At 39.8% G+C, this 15651-nt stretch overlaps 1 protein-coding gene across 15 annotated transcripts in view; it reads left to right on the top strand.

Annotated features, from left to right (window-relative positions):
- The window catches only part of tenm2a (teneurin transmembrane protein 2a), a 284579-nt gene that overhangs the window by 51441 nt on the left and 217487 nt on the right, over positions 1–15651 (top strand). The gene's annotated exons all lie outside the window — the stretch shown is intronic.

Here is a 15651-nt window from a genome sequence, read left to right as displayed (position 1 = left end):
AGGTCAGATGAAACCGTAGTTGAACTGTTTGATCTAAACGCTAACAATCCTGCAAAGCATCACTCTGAATCCTGGGAATTTATCTTCTAGCAAGATAATGAGCCCAAACATACAACCAGAGCTGGTTTAGGTAAGCATATTTATGTCTTAGAATGGCCCAGTCGAAGTACAGACCTAAATCAGTGTAGAATCTATGGCAGGACCTAAGAAAGCTACTGTTCAGTCATTTTCCATTTAATACAACAAAAGTGAAACTGTTTTGTAAAAGAAGAATCTGCAGCTGTTTCAGTCTTGCAACATTCAATGCTAGTAGAGATTAACTCCTGTAGACTTGCCAAACTAATTGCAGTGTGTTATTTTCCTGTCATTAATTTTTTATGTTCGTCTTTGGGATAAATTCCCAGCTCATTACACTAAAAGGTTTGGGTTTGTATATGACAAAGTGTCAAAAAAATCCAAATTTCTGAGGTATGTCTTATTTTTAAATCTTTTTTTTTTTTTTTTTTTTTGCTATGGATGTTTTCTCATTGATTCTAGATAAATATTTAAAGTATTTTCTGTATTTTTTCTTTAGTTTTTTATTTGACAGATTTTACGTTTTACCGTATAATATTAATAACAGCGATAATTCCAGCCATTGTGATTCGGATTCAATGTGACTCCGGCCGCTGGATTAATTTCACACATTCATCTATTTCTCTCTGCTGGGCAGCCATTGTGGGTACGCCTGTTTTATGAACTATCTTCATGAGACAGCTCTGACTCTTTTTTTTTTTTTTTTTGTCCTGCTCTAATGCAAAGTGGCCTTTGCAAATGCCTAGCAGTCTCCGCCTCTTACCCCTCATTTCACTTCTTCTGTGTGCCTTTCCAGCCACATCCTCTCTAATGAAGCTAAATCTAGCATGTTAAATGGGACCAGTCAGCTATGTCATTGGTGCTGAAGCAGGCCAGAGCTGTCTTCTATTGGCCCCCAAGGGCACAAACACTCCAAGACGATGAGTTGGTACACATTAGAAGTATTCACCGTACACAAGCGCTGGTAAGGCAGAGCCACGCGGGCGCGAGTTTACTGGTAGGCCCGAGAGATACTGGTGCGACGCACGCGCCCGTGTGTATGTAGGCTGGCGAGAGCGGATCGAGTAACGGAGTCAAAATGTGCGTGCGAAAGCAAGTGTTGCTGTAGTTCCAGCCGAGAACGATGCCGCACCAAAGATCGAGAGCTGAAAGACCAGCTTGTTGGGAGACCAAGCCTGTCGATTGCAACGCTCTCAGCTTTAAAGTTGTCAGCTTCAGGATTTTTGTATAGAATCCTAATGGCTTTGGAGTGCGAGTGTGTGCAGCAACACAAGTGGAAAAGCGCCGTAATGTTGGACCTTAACGTGACAATCCGAAAGGCACACACACACACACATACATACACGGCATGTCAAAATCTCATACTGAAGTCCAATATATTCCTGACAAACCCATTAAAGGTGCTTCATACAATAGCCTCTCACAGAATACCGAGAGGGGAAGTGAGAAAAGAGTGTTCTGAGAGGGAAACTGGGGAAGAAGAGCTGCGTGTTTAAGTGTTAGAAAGCTAAAGCAAATTCTGTTGATAGGACAGCACATCAAAAAGCACACGGCCATTAAAGCAATTAGCTCATTATGCGGTTTAAATTTCAACAAAGCATGAAATACGGTGTAAAGTATCATCAGAAAAATGGCCTACGCAGAGACCCCCATCCTTCATGTTGCATGTGTGACAAGCGGTTTTTAATGGTGAGTAGCGTATAATCTCAGAACTCTGCAATTCTTTCTGTGAGTGACATATTGGTGCTGACTCACCAGCTTCTGCTGCCACGGGAACCTTCATCAACACTGCAACCCTCTTTACTCATGGTGCCAGACTTATAGTAATCGCAGAATGATCACTGTAATTCAACTTTTTTTTTCTTTTTTTTTCTGACATTCTCTTTACAATAATTGCCGATGTTGAGTTCAGCGTAAGTACTTTGCAGGAGCCGAAGTATCTGGTTTTGATAGACTATGGGGAGTAAGTTAAGAGATGGGCCAGAGTGTCAACCTGTAATGTATGGCAGTGAGGAAAATGTTATTGTTTTAAGAAGGAACTTAAACTTCTGCAAAAAAAATTAACCCAAATTTTATGGCTAAGTTTCATTTTATCTTCATTTTAATTTTTGTTTCATTCACTGATTGATTAATATGAATAGTTCACATAACAACCAAAGGAAATCATGAATGAAAAGGAGCAGAAAGAAGCAAAAACCTTCCCCTATTAAAATCAGAAGTCATATTTCTGATTAAACAGGCCCTTAAATATAGCAACTTTTCATTCATCTTGTCACACAATTGTGGCCCAAAACACTCAAATTGATAAACTAAAACAAGAATCGGCTTGTTCGCTTTTTGTAGGCCATCAGAGTTGATTAGGAGACCCGCTTAAGGCCGATAATCTGGTTTTCCTCTATCCTCACCCTCCCCGTTTGACATTTCAGCCTGAGGAAATGAATCTTCTCTGGCATTTATTCACCGCTCCAGGGTTGCACAGCCCCTATAGCTGCTGTCATTTACACTTTTTAAAAATGTGTCTTCCCGCTACACTTTTCTGTTTACTTAAACAATCACCGACTTTCCTCTAAAGAGACAGGATGACAGAGAAAAAAAAGCTACTGTGCGCTTCAAGATTTCACCTCTGTGTGGAGGTTTCGGCGCACACGCACGCACACAAAGGCGATGCAAGTTGTACAGTAAAAGCCAGTCATTGCCTCCAGTGTGTCACCTCTGTCATAGTGTTAATTAGACACTGTCACCGTCTGTCCCCAGTGACATTTATTGCACATTTGAATATTTTACCCAGACAGATGGTAAGAATGTCAAGGCGTGACACTGAGTTATTAAGCCATAGCCCTCTCCGCCTGCGACAGAATGCAGGGCTTGTCAGCTCTCGATTGTTTTAATAACTCACTGACAGAACCGCAGCAAAGTTTGCCCTGACTCCCTGTGCTGCACAAGTTTCTGGGGCTTAGGTGAACGCCCCGGCGCACGCAGCCACACGGCCGGACCTTTGCGGCGTTTGCGACGTTACGCAGAATGAAGATGAGGAGGGATTCCCCCAGTGAATAAAAGAACAGGCAGCGTTGGCTGTGTGACCCCCCCCCCCCCCCTCCTCTGATAATATCCATTTCTCATGTGAAATTTGTTTCTCGAATTTCACATGACCTTCCTTTACAATTATTCTTTTGTCGGATGTGGAGCCAAGCCTGTACGACTTCATCCTTCCAGCTTTCCACGTTGTGACTCAATCACTTTGGTTTAAAATAATCTGGAGCATGTTTCCTATTGCTTTACCTGAGATAGGAGTTTAATGCTAATCATCTGTTTATAGCTGTATCTGTGTTGTAGGAAAGGAAAAAAGTATTTTAGGATGCTAAAAAAAAACACACACAGTCCTAATACATTGCACTTGATTTTACAATAAATGATGTGCTGCTGCATGTGCAAGTGTTTTATATTCCCTTGCAGATGCATTTAAGTGTTTCGAAGAATGGATTTTCTTTTTACTGTTTTTATATGTTTTTCCTTTCATTTCAAAAGTGATAGACTGTGGAAGTTTGTATTTGCAGAATCCCTTTAAAAGTTGTTTCATGTAGACCTATCTGTGAAACTGTAGTCGCTGTGACAAAATAATCTGAGTTGACTGGCTGAAAATGTAGGCTTTTCTTTTCTCAAGAGGATGTTCTCTCTCACTTGCATTTGGCCACTGAGTGAGGCCTCAGTTGACGTCACCGCAGTGTGAGAGGAATGATCACTTATCGTCTGCTGACATAATGACTGTTTCATAGTGTGTAGTGGAAATACTCACAAACAGCAAGGATAAATGAAAGTTTTAGAGTAATAAGTGATGGGAATTCTTTGTCTCATAACTAAAAGTGTCCGGGGAAAAAAAAAAAAAAAAGTTTACCAATATGGAGAAATGATGAAATTCTGAAGCTTTCAGCTTCAAAAATAAATTGGTAATGATAACACTGCAATCAGTACAATGACATGATGTGGAAGGATAAGGTCAAACAGCAGAATCTTAATTTCAAAAACGTCTCCATCTGTTCTGTGCATTATGACGAAGTTAAACTGCTGCCGAAATCATAGCATGTATGTAATTACATGGGTGGGCAAAAATAAAAATAATAAAAAAGTAGCTTAAAATCTTACCATTTTCCACCTTATTGATTCAAATGGCACACAGGTAATCAACAATTACAAAAAGTTTGAATACAGCAGCTGGAGGAGTCCAGGGATCGTCAGATTGCATAATATTTCTTGATAAGCTCTCCGATATAAAATATATGTTAAATAAATATTCCCCCCGCTTGAAAAAGAACCTATCACATGTAGGAGGTTGAATAAATATAAAAATATGTCCATCTTTTCAATGTACCTGGTTAGTTCTCCACAGGGTCATATGTCAGGAGTGGAGCAAAGCCAGATGAGAGTGGAGAGAATATCAACATAATCTGAGCAAATACACTGTTGCTAGAAATAAAATGAGAGTGTCACACACATTTATAGCTGAAGTTAAAACGCGCTTCCTGCTTTGGGATTGAATATTCTCTGATGAGCGTTAACGAAAATGTATTTATTTTATTTTTTCTGTCACCAAGACTTATCTTTCTCCAGTAATTTGAAACATACATAAAAATGTTGTGTTCCCGCCATGGTGTAAGTTTCAGGGTGGCAGATGGCTCAAAAACATTTTTTTTCCTTTTTTTTTTTTTTTTTACTTTACTGCTGCGCTCTACACAATCACACAGAGAATTGGACAAAAACTAACATTATAATGAGTGACTATAAAACACAGCCAAGACTGTCCCAGTCAGCGGAAAATTAACAAGTGCTTATGAATTATAGAATTACAGAGAAGGATTTCCGTCTTTTTTTCTTCTTTTTTTTTACAGCCTACTGAAGCTCTAAAATGCAGATGATGACGAGGTTTTGGTCTTGACTAAATAGAGACTTATTGCTGCTGATTAAATTTTTAAAAGGATTTTTGGCTGTTTTGGACCTAGCAGGTGTTTTTTCTTGGCTTTGCGGCGTGCTGGATGCGCTAGCCAGCAGTAACTCATTCTTAAAAAAAAAAAAAAAAAAACTGAAATATGTTCAGATTTGCATCAAAAGAACGATTCTACTTGAGGATTAGTAATGTAACTTAGAAAGATAACCATTCACACATATCTGATTTAGAAACTACATGAGTGAGACAGAAAGGGGCATTAACATTTACTGATGTACCTGCTGTGTGTACATCAGTGTGTGCACTCACACTGCTTCAGTGGTCTAATCCATTTGTCCTTAAGTTGGAATTTTGGCATTCCAAGTAGGAAAAAATCCACTAACAGCTGAACCTCCAGCTTAAAGAGTTTGTAATTTCATGCTAGCACCTCTGTGAAGATCAATAATGGCTTCTATCCATGTCAGTGATATCTGCATTAACAGGTGTCTCAGTCACACTTTGGATTAATGAGTAACACACATAGCACTAGCATAATGTAATAATCAGGCAGCTTTGGAGTTAAAAGGTATAAAACGATAAAGGAAACCTTTCTCTTAGCTTGTTTGGCTAGTGACTGTTAGCATGTCCTACCTGCCATTCCATATCTCATGTGAAGAACACCTTTTCTGATTTATATGTTGAGGTTTGATTCCTGACTGAAAAATGGATGATCATGGTTAGTTTAAGCTTTGAACACCAGATTGTTTGATTCTGTTTTAATATACGTTAGCTGACTGAAACGATTGTCTTGAATGCTACGCTTCTAAGTTGGCAGAAGACAGACCACGTTCAGCACGATGTTTGCGACCTTACACCCGGCTGCTATTCTGTCTTGCTCCGTATTTTGTGTCTGACTGAAAAAGACAAAAAGTAATTCAAACTTTTCTCATCACAAGCCAAACCGTCGTGTGAAAGTAGCCAGAAAATAAACTGAGCTGCCGTCTCAACACTATTACATGCTACATTTGCAAAATGGAGCCAGTGTTACTAAAGATTAGAGTAAAATAGGGATTAAAAATTGAGTGAACTCAATTGCATTGTGTTTTCTGTACATTATTGCTTCGACATATTGCGTGGAAAAAAAACAAAATGGAAGTGTAACAGAAACCGTGCCGAGTCGATGACGAGCAGTTTCTTGTAAACCTGTCGCCAACTTTGACATCTGACTGAAATGGACTTTTATGGGTTTTGGGAAAAGCTCGAGCTAAGGCGTAAATTTGGAAAAAATATTAAGCTGCGCCGCGCTGCTAGTGTGTAGGTCCTTTAATATAGATAAGTACTCGACAAATATTGATTTGTTGGCACTTTATTCTGTGTAAAAACTGTAACAGCCAGTTGCCCCTTAGGTGGACCTCTGGCATTTCTCGCTGGTGAGTAAAATAATTCCACACCTCAGCTGCTTTTTGCAACAGGCCGACTTCATAATGGAAGCTTGTTTGTTCGGTTATTCCAACTATATCCTCCCTGCTGCAGCCGTGTCCCATTCCCACAGCTCATTCTCATCTTGTCCGTCATTTCTCCCATGAGTTTTTGAGCTATGTGTAATTACCCAGTTTGTTTGCACTTTGGCTCTAACTGCCTGTCTTGTTACAGCCAGCTTGTGTTAACAGTAAGTTTGCGTGTGCATGCGTGTGTGTGGGGTTGCATGCATGTGCCAATCAGTCTTTAGCAAATGTGGGTATGAGAGAGAGAGGGAGGCAGAAGTAACGCAACAGTGCAAGTGTGTTTCCTAGAACATGTGTGCGTCACCCTGAGCGCACTCTGGCAGACGCAGGGAGACAGAGAGAGGGACCTTGTCGTCTCTAATCCCTTTGTTTTGAGTCAGATTAGAGCTCTGCGAGGCGTTCGTGAGGCCTGCAGAATGTGGATTTAAGGATTAGTCTAATAAACAGAGGCTCTGTGGCACTCTGCAGCCCAGTCTGGAGATTACACAGGCACCGAGAGCAAGGAGGAGAAAGGGATGGATTTCTCCCATCTCCACACCCTCCCATTCTTGCCTTCGTTCATTTCCGTCCCAGCAAATGAGGGGATGAGATGGGAGGCATAAGGGGGAGAGAGAAATGAAGGTGGATAAGATCCGCTCACGGCTCCCGATCCATGCGGCAGCTTTCATCCACTCGGCTCCCTGCAGAGACCGTGAGTCACATAAGCAAACCTTGGGATGTCTGACTCGTAACCTGCACTCTTGGTTGACCTCAGCGGTGCTTCATGACCGCCGCGTTCAGACTTGAGCATCTCGGGGGACGTAGCCTTATTCACGTACAATACTCAGCACAGCTAAGACAGATGCATAGATGCATAAAGGATACAGTTAATGAAGCGTCTTGCAAAAGTTTTAGAACCCCTCTGACCTTTTCATACTTTGAAATGTTACAACCCTTAATGTAAGCATTTTTTGTGTCAAAACGACACGATGTGGCAATTGTGCATTATTTTATTTTTGAATATTTTCTTCATACAAATACATTTCTGAACGCATTCAGTTGTACTCAGCTCTCCCAATTAACTTAAATTGAGAATTCTAAATTCATTAAATTAATTCTTTCAACAATTTCTTGATTTTTTTTCTATTAAAGGAGATACTTTCTTGTGTGTGTTTCCTTGTTTGTACAGTCAGAGTGCTTGGAGAGACACGTGACGGTAGGTTCGTAGTTGGGCCAGGCCGCTTACATTTTCACGATAGACTCTTTGTGCTCTTTGTGATGCTCAAAACTTTGAATATTGTTTTATACTTGAACCTTTCAAAAACCAGCTGCCTTCAGACAGAGATTATATTAAAAGCAGGTAGCTCTTATTGGCTTATTAGGTTGCTCTTGGATTATTTAGGGAGTAGGGGGCTGAATACATACAGACTTTAAACTTCAAAATGATGCGCTACTTTTGCTATTACAAACTGTGGAAAAATCAAGGTCTAACATTAATACTCTTCCAAAATTCTATAATTAGAAGAAGAAAAAGAACGTAGGGGAACTAAAAAGTCATGTCCCATTAACTTTTCAGTTGTGAATTGGAGATAAGCTATTGTTCTTCCATTCTTTGGAAGCATAACAACTCTCAGGGACACAAAACTTATTAGAACTGGTACCATTACACAGCGTTGCATCTTGTTTTATATTTAGAGTGACCTTATTGTTGTGCCAGTGCAGATGAAAGGAACCCTAATTTGTAAAAGGAAAAAAAAAGTGTCCACACAGTCATTATGTGCTCACTTGCTAACAAGAAGCTAAAAATAGGATGGGAAGTTTGGCATGGTTTTCTGCACATTATGGCACTCTTTGACATTTAAACCCAGGCTGCATGGAATAATTGAACTCTGCCAATGCAAGAATTATGAAAACAAATCGACAGCTCTGGATGTGTTAGAGAGTAGCGTAAAGTGATAGATCACACGTCTGTATGAGCCGATTTATTTTTTTCATCTGTAAGGTATTTGGTTAGATGTGTGGAAGAGAGACAGCTGAAATGTTTCCTGCCCTTTGCTCTCCTCAGGCTTTGGCTCACAGAAGCTCTTGGGTCCAGAATGGAAGTCGGTTTCCAGCTGAATTCAAGCCATTCACACGTTTCCCTTCGCCATCCCTTTGCTTTGCTTTGCCTTGCCTTGCGTGTGTAAGGATACATGTATGCACTTTCAGAGGTGCCTGAGATTGCGTGATGTATGACTCTTGTGGAAAAGGAACACTTTTATTCAGAGTCGAGTGAAAAAGCAAAGCTCACATGGGGCTTAGTGAACTGTATGCTATGCAGGAAATAACTGAGTTCAGAGAGCAATTATACATTTAGCTAGAAATAAGATAAATTAATTCTCTTTAAACTGTATGTCTTTAAAGAGATATACCTGGAATGCACACACAACCCTTGCTTTCAAGAATAAATGATACTTTTGGCAATTAAAAGTAAATTATTCCTTCTACATTTTACATTACGGTAAGGTTTTACATGTTAAGAGGGGAAGTAAAGTGAAGTGGATGCTGCCTTTGTTTGCAAATCTAAATGTGTAACTGGATTCTAGCTTGAACCGTTTGACAAATATTTTAATCTCGACTATATTTGTACTCTCAGTTGGGTGTCTTTTTTTTTCTTTTTTTCCTTAAGTCAAGATGCGCACCACTTTTTTGATGATCTGTAATTGAATACAAGTCTGATTCAAGGATTTGTTGTTTTTTTTCCCCCTCTATTCTCATGCGACCTCTCCATGCACAGCTCTCTGTGTCTACTCTTTTGTTTCTCCCAGTCATTCAGACTCTTCCAGGCTTTGTCTTTGTGAACAAACTGTGTAAACAACTTAATTTGAGCGACTGTGTGTGCGCACACACACGCACACACACACACACGAAGCAGCAGAAAATTGAAGCCAAATACTTCAGAGCTCCAATTTTGTAATTTCTGATAACAGGGCCTGGTTTTTCAAAAGGCCACTTTTTTATTTTCTGCTATACAAATACAAATTTCATTCATATTATAAAAGAAGAAACATGGACGAGTATAAAAAAAAAAAAAGTTTTCAAATGAACAATTTCATCTCCTGTTGACAGAGTTTTGGAAGAATGGGTGAATTTTCTGATGGAAAGGCTCCACGCTGTGTTTTAGCAGGCTTGCAGCCTGCAGTCTTTTTAGCTGGTTGCTGGTTTTGCTGTTGTTACAATTAAATTAAATGAGCTAGGTAAGTGCTTTAAGGGCTGCATTACAGTCTCTTGTTTTTGAACCCTCAGATTGCATGGGACAATTTTAAAACTCTCGTCTAGTTCACAGAGAAGTCATTTAAAACACTTCAAACAAGCAGACAACTTAAAATTGTCCAAATAATAGATTAGCTTCATGCATGCTGTTAAGAAAAAAGAACTAATTGTTGTGTATCTTTCTTGTGCAACAATGTAAAACAAAGATACAAGCCAGTAAGTAAATATCTTTACAGAATTGCGTTTTCTATGCATCTAATATTATAACTTTTACTACATGATCAATTATGTAAAAAAAAAAAAAAGACTAATGAAAAATGCAGCTTTGAATGACACATATGAGACATTGTGAAATGTACGTAATGCTTCACAAATATGGCACACCTGACCGGATGATACTATTCATAATCTCATGCTGTGATATGCAAACACTCTGTCTGTGCTGATGAAGATTTACTTTCTAAGCCAGATGTTTGAAGTGACTCATATGTTTGCAGATTTGGTCCTTTTTCTTATTGATTCAGCTTATGATTTACAACCACATGCCGCCACTATTGTGTACATAAACTGCGAATATTGAGTTGAAATCCATCCCAAGGTGATCAGAAAAGAAGAAAATTGAGATCCTGAGGCTATGAACCCCCTTTACGTTGTGCTCTCTTCAACCAGAGAAACATTCACTATATGTCACAGCGGCACATCATAAACAACACACACACACTTCGTAGACATTGAAGGACTTGATGTTTCACACATTTCTTTGAAGTAATGTATGCTTTGATCCACTAAAGACTCATTTTTAGATACACCAACAAACATGATTGGTTAAAACACTGTGATATAGATGGAGCCTGTTTTTGTTCTATGCTTCCGCACAGACAGATCACGTTTACTTGTCTCTCTTTCTTACCACTTAGCATTACCTTTTTAAATGATTGTTTTTAAGTTTTGCTGAAAAGCCTGAGACTGTTTGCACTTCAAGCTCCAGTTAGACTCTAATAGACAAAAAGTTGTCAAGACGGCACAAACAGATGAAAATCTGTCCAGAAATGTCCTCCAGTTATTTATTTCTAAGTCTTATCACCGTTGCTTTGTCTTCTTTTTCGTAGTCTATGAGAATTCAGGGTAGGTGGTTCTGTACTACCGTATGTTGAGAGTGACTTAATGCTGTTGGAGCGTCCTCCAAGTTGGCTGCAGTTGGGAGTCATCTGGACAGGAAGTGTCCCACAGTGTGATGGCCCCTGAGCTTCATCGATGCCTGCGCTTCCACGTCCTCTTCATGCTTATTTATTTGAAAAAAATAATAAAAAAATGAGAGCAGTGGCTGGGTGTGAGATCTTTTGCAGTTAATTGTATTTGGGTATAATGCCAATGTACATGTAACCATTACAAATGCAGTGCAATAATATGCGGAGCCAGGCCTGGTTGATTACGATCAGCATCCTACCCAGAGCTGGGTGCCTCTGCAGTGTCTTCAGGCAGATTGGAGGCATGATGCAATAAAACACAAAGTACCTGAGGCAATGTTGAGCCATAAATGCACCAATGCACGTATTTGAGAGATGCTCCTTTCCCTGTGTGAAGCCTTCCTTTGACATTATTTTAGTGAGCATGAAATATACAGTTGAATTTTTCCTTTCCCTCCCATCCCTGATTTTTAATGCAATCTAATTCATATCGAATAATCATTAATTAAATGGTGTACATAAATTCAAAGCACGGAAAAAACATACATCTACTGTATGCGTCTTATAAAACCTTCAAAAATCAGTTTTCCTATGAAATCCTGTGTTGTTTTATTTCCCAATACAGCTCGAGTTGAAAGGGAAAAAAACCCATCTTGTCTGTAGCTCTATAATCCTGTTATGTCATTAACTTCCTATTAACCGAATGCGAGTTGTAGTTACAGTGAACTGACACTGTGTTTACATCACATATCATCTACAGCCTTTATTTGAAGAAAAAGAAAAAGGTCATTATCTTCTCCAAACCTCACCTGTGTAATTCTGAAAATGAATTCCTCGTTCTCTCCGTCACCGTACAATTACATTTCTCATTCTGCCTGGGTTTCACGGTCACTTTATGCTCTCTTTTCTCCTTTGTGCAACTCTTTTCTCAGCCGTCAAGGAAACTACCTGTGAGCTTGGCCTAATGTTTGTGTGCCGTTTCAGTGGCAGATCTGTTTGTCCATCTGTCAGCCGTTGCTGTCCGGATCATTAGACGAGTACGCGTGTAGCCGACAGGTAGTGTTCAGTTTTTTGTGCGTAAACTTTTCTAAACTGAGCAACGAAGAAAAATGCATGTATTTGTGCGTGTGTGTCTGTGTGTGCGCGCACGTGCGTGCGTGCGTGCGTGCGTGTGTGTGTGTGTTTACCACCATGTATGCATTATCAACTGAGTGAAAATAATCAAACATTAGGCATCAGTCTTCTCTTTATAAAGTCACAACTCTCAAACACGTTTTAAAGATGAATAGCCACAATGAATGTGGCCAGGGAGTGAAACGAACAATAAAGACAAGTGCCGTTGCACTTCTGGTTATTTTGTACTGACCATTTTTGACAACCGATTATTGTGATCTCTTAAGTTTTCATCTTGTTTTTCAATCGCGCTGAGCAGCAAATCTTTAATTAAATGGTTTACCTGGATATTTATGTGTACAGTATATGTCCTTTAGGGTAAATCCTAAAATATAATCCTATGCTTTTTCTTTGCTGCTCGGTTTAGATATGTTTATTTTTGAGGGTTTCTTTTTCTACTGTTCCATGGAAGTGCCAGTTTTTCCTTTGGTTTGTGCTTCCTGCACACAAGGTTCCAGGTTCCTTGTTATCACACCAGTCCGGCCTGGTGTCAGTCCTTTACAGTCCTCTATATAAATAGTACCAGGTTTCATTTTTCCCCATGTCAGAGCAGTCAGTTTCACCATTATCCACCTGCCTTTGGAGCCTTACTTGCATTAGGGTCCTCCCTATCAATCCCTCACAGCTACAACAAACAAAGGCTTCCTATAAGAGTCCTCTGCCTTAAAACAGCAGCAGTGCTAGGAACTGGATTGTTTTGCTGCTGCTTTAGTGGAAAAAACAATAAATCAATTAATATTTATGGAGTAGTCATTGCAAAAACAACATAAAAATGAAATATGTTTGCAATGTAAAGGATATACAATATATAGCCTATTTTACAGTCCCTTTGGGGGAATTAGCTTTGGACTAAAGTGCTGTCACTTTAGCCGCCCACACAGAAGATCAATAAAAAGAAAATAGAAATAGACAATAATCCACCAGCAACCAGGCTCATATACAAATCAGTCAGAGTAGCATGCACCGGGCAGTAGCCATATTATAAATGTTTTAATAAGTATTGTTGATGTTGTGGTTGATAGAATAATGAGTGCGCTGTCTAGGATGACGTAAGATTGTTGTGTTTTTATTTTGTATTTTTTTATTGAATGAATTGCTTCATCAAACCATGTTGCTTGGCTTGGAAGCTTACAATACTCTAAATTTTTTTATTAAGTTTATGTATTCAAAGAAATTTGGTAAGTTTCTTTCTCATGCTTAACTGCAGTGTATCTGACAAAACCAGGGTCAACTGTCACAGCTAGCTAACACACCCAGCATGTGACAAACACAAGTTGACGTGTTTGTCGTGCTCTCGTCCAGGCCAGGTCAAGCAATTGCTGGTCTTTTGGAAATATCCAAGATCAATTTTGCCTCAGAATAGTGTTGGGATCTGGTCATTTCTCTCAGGCTTCGGAAACCAATTCATCGATTCTCGGCATAATCAGGACAAACGGGTTTCCCAGAGGGAATGTAGTACAGCTTCAACTCTTGTCAAATGTGGCTGGCGGTAAATGTTTCAACAATTTCCCTGTTTTTAACAAGTATGAAGTCATTTGTTATCAGTTTATATATTTAAAAATATGCATAAAGACAAATCTGTGCAGCAGCTTTCCAAGACTTTTGATTCCCAGTGAAGCAGAGGATTTGCCTAAGCAAGTATGAAAAGTGTAAAAGTATGACTTTTTGGACAGCGGCGTGTCTCCAGTGTGACTAAGCTGTCCATTTGAACAAAATTCTGTTATGACCAATAAATAGCGGTCGTCTCCCCACTGTCATTACTCCATTAGATCCGATATCAGACATTAAGGTAAAGGTTTCGCAGGAGACCAACCTCTTTGCTGTCCAAATAGAACATTGTTAAGGTCCTTGTTTACATGCTGTATGTGTAGTTGTAGCCATAAATAAGCCATCTTTGTTGTCCAAGTGGGAGAACTCAGTGGTATTGTTATTGTTGTTTCTTTAGGTCAACTTTAACAAGCATCATCTTCCACTCATCATTGAAGTCCATCTTTATTTTCATAAAACCAAAAAAAAAAACTCCGATGTGGTTTTGGGATCTAAAAACAATTGGTGTTCCTGGAGAAGGAGATGCTTGCTGAGGATGTGTGTATGCCTGTGAATGCGTGTGTATGCGTGTGCGTGCAGCCGATTCTCATTGTCCTCCTCTATCGAGGATTACACTGAGGTTGCCACTGTGCCTCTAATATTGACAGGCTTGGAAAGAATTAAAATGCTGTCATAAATCAGTTATTGAGAACAATTGTCATTTTGTAGTCCAAACAATCCAATTGTCATCACGCTGAATAATGCAACCAGTCCATTTCTTGGACTTTTGGGAAACGAACTCAGCTCCAAGCTTATTTTACTGTTAAATATAAGCTCATGTTGTTTCCCCAGAGTTTAAACCAACACTTTAAAACAGCCGAAACCAATTATTCCCTCAACATACAACTGCTGACCGACGCGGCGGCTCTTCTACATACTCTCGTCCGTTGTTTGGATATTACCAGTCAAAGTGTCTCCGCATTTCCTGAGCCCGTATCCCACTCCATTTCCTCGTCCTCCATACAAGGTACAAACACATTAAGGTTGAACTCCTAATAGCCTGTGTGATGGATGCCTGAGAATAACGAGCTCTTTATGAGACTTAATACCTACTGTTAATCAATGGACATAGCAGGGCACTTTTCAATACTACCTTCCAAGCATTTTAAAATGAGCCCTCATAGAATAGATTGACTCACATTTTAAAACCTCGCTTTTTTTGTGTGCTTTTTTTCTTCTTTTTGTCTCCGCTCTTGTGCTTCTCCCATTGGAGCATGCAATTAGCAACATAACATATTCAAAATCAGCTGATGGCTGTTCTTCAGAAATGCCCTCTCCCGCTCTGATATGTGCTGAGTGCCGTCCAGACCGAGAAGCTTTGAGAGATTGAAAACACAATGCTCGGCTCTAATGCAGTGGGTGGACCAGACTTTCCTCAGCCTCAAGTAATAGAACCGTGAATGACCTATTTATTGCCGTGAATATCAAATCCCGGCAGCCGCTGGAAGTGTTCCTGTCAATTTCAGCTGGTTCTCGCGCTGTTGTTCTTTGAACTTCGGCTCCCGAGCGTATTGCACTGCTCAAGGCTGTTCGACAAAGTATCATGGTTTATTAGCATCATGTTCATTTATAGCCTGCATTCATAAATGATATGGTTTTGGAAATTAAATGGTTGCTGGCGTTGCTAGAGCGAACAGATCAAACAATAAGTGCTGAGGTAATTGCAAAAAAACAGGCATGTCTTTGCAAGTCGGGATGTAGGCCACGGCGAGTTCAGGTGACACCATTTTCTGTGCAGATCTTTAAATACACGTCACTGTGTGTGTTTGTTGTGTGCTGTTTGTGTGAGTGCGTGCATTTGGGTGTGTTTGATTATCCCTTACAGGCTCTAAGGGAGCCAGATCCATTCTCACTCTGATAATGAGGGAGAGACTTCCAATGCCCTTAAGTCATTTCTCCTCCCCTTCCATCCTGCGTGTTGCATCCGGCAGCGTTTCTCTTTCTTTGGCCTTTACCTTCTTCCGATGCAGACTAT

This window comes from Poecilia reticulata, chromosome 10 (assembly GCF_904066995.2).
Source record: "Poecilia reticulata chromosome 10, P_reticulata-male-v2, whole genome shotgun sequence".
NCBI lineage: Eukaryota > Metazoa > Chordata > Actinopteri > Cyprinodontiformes > Poeciliidae > Poecilia > Poecilia reticulata.
This window is presented reverse-complemented; position numbering and strand designations above follow the sequence as displayed.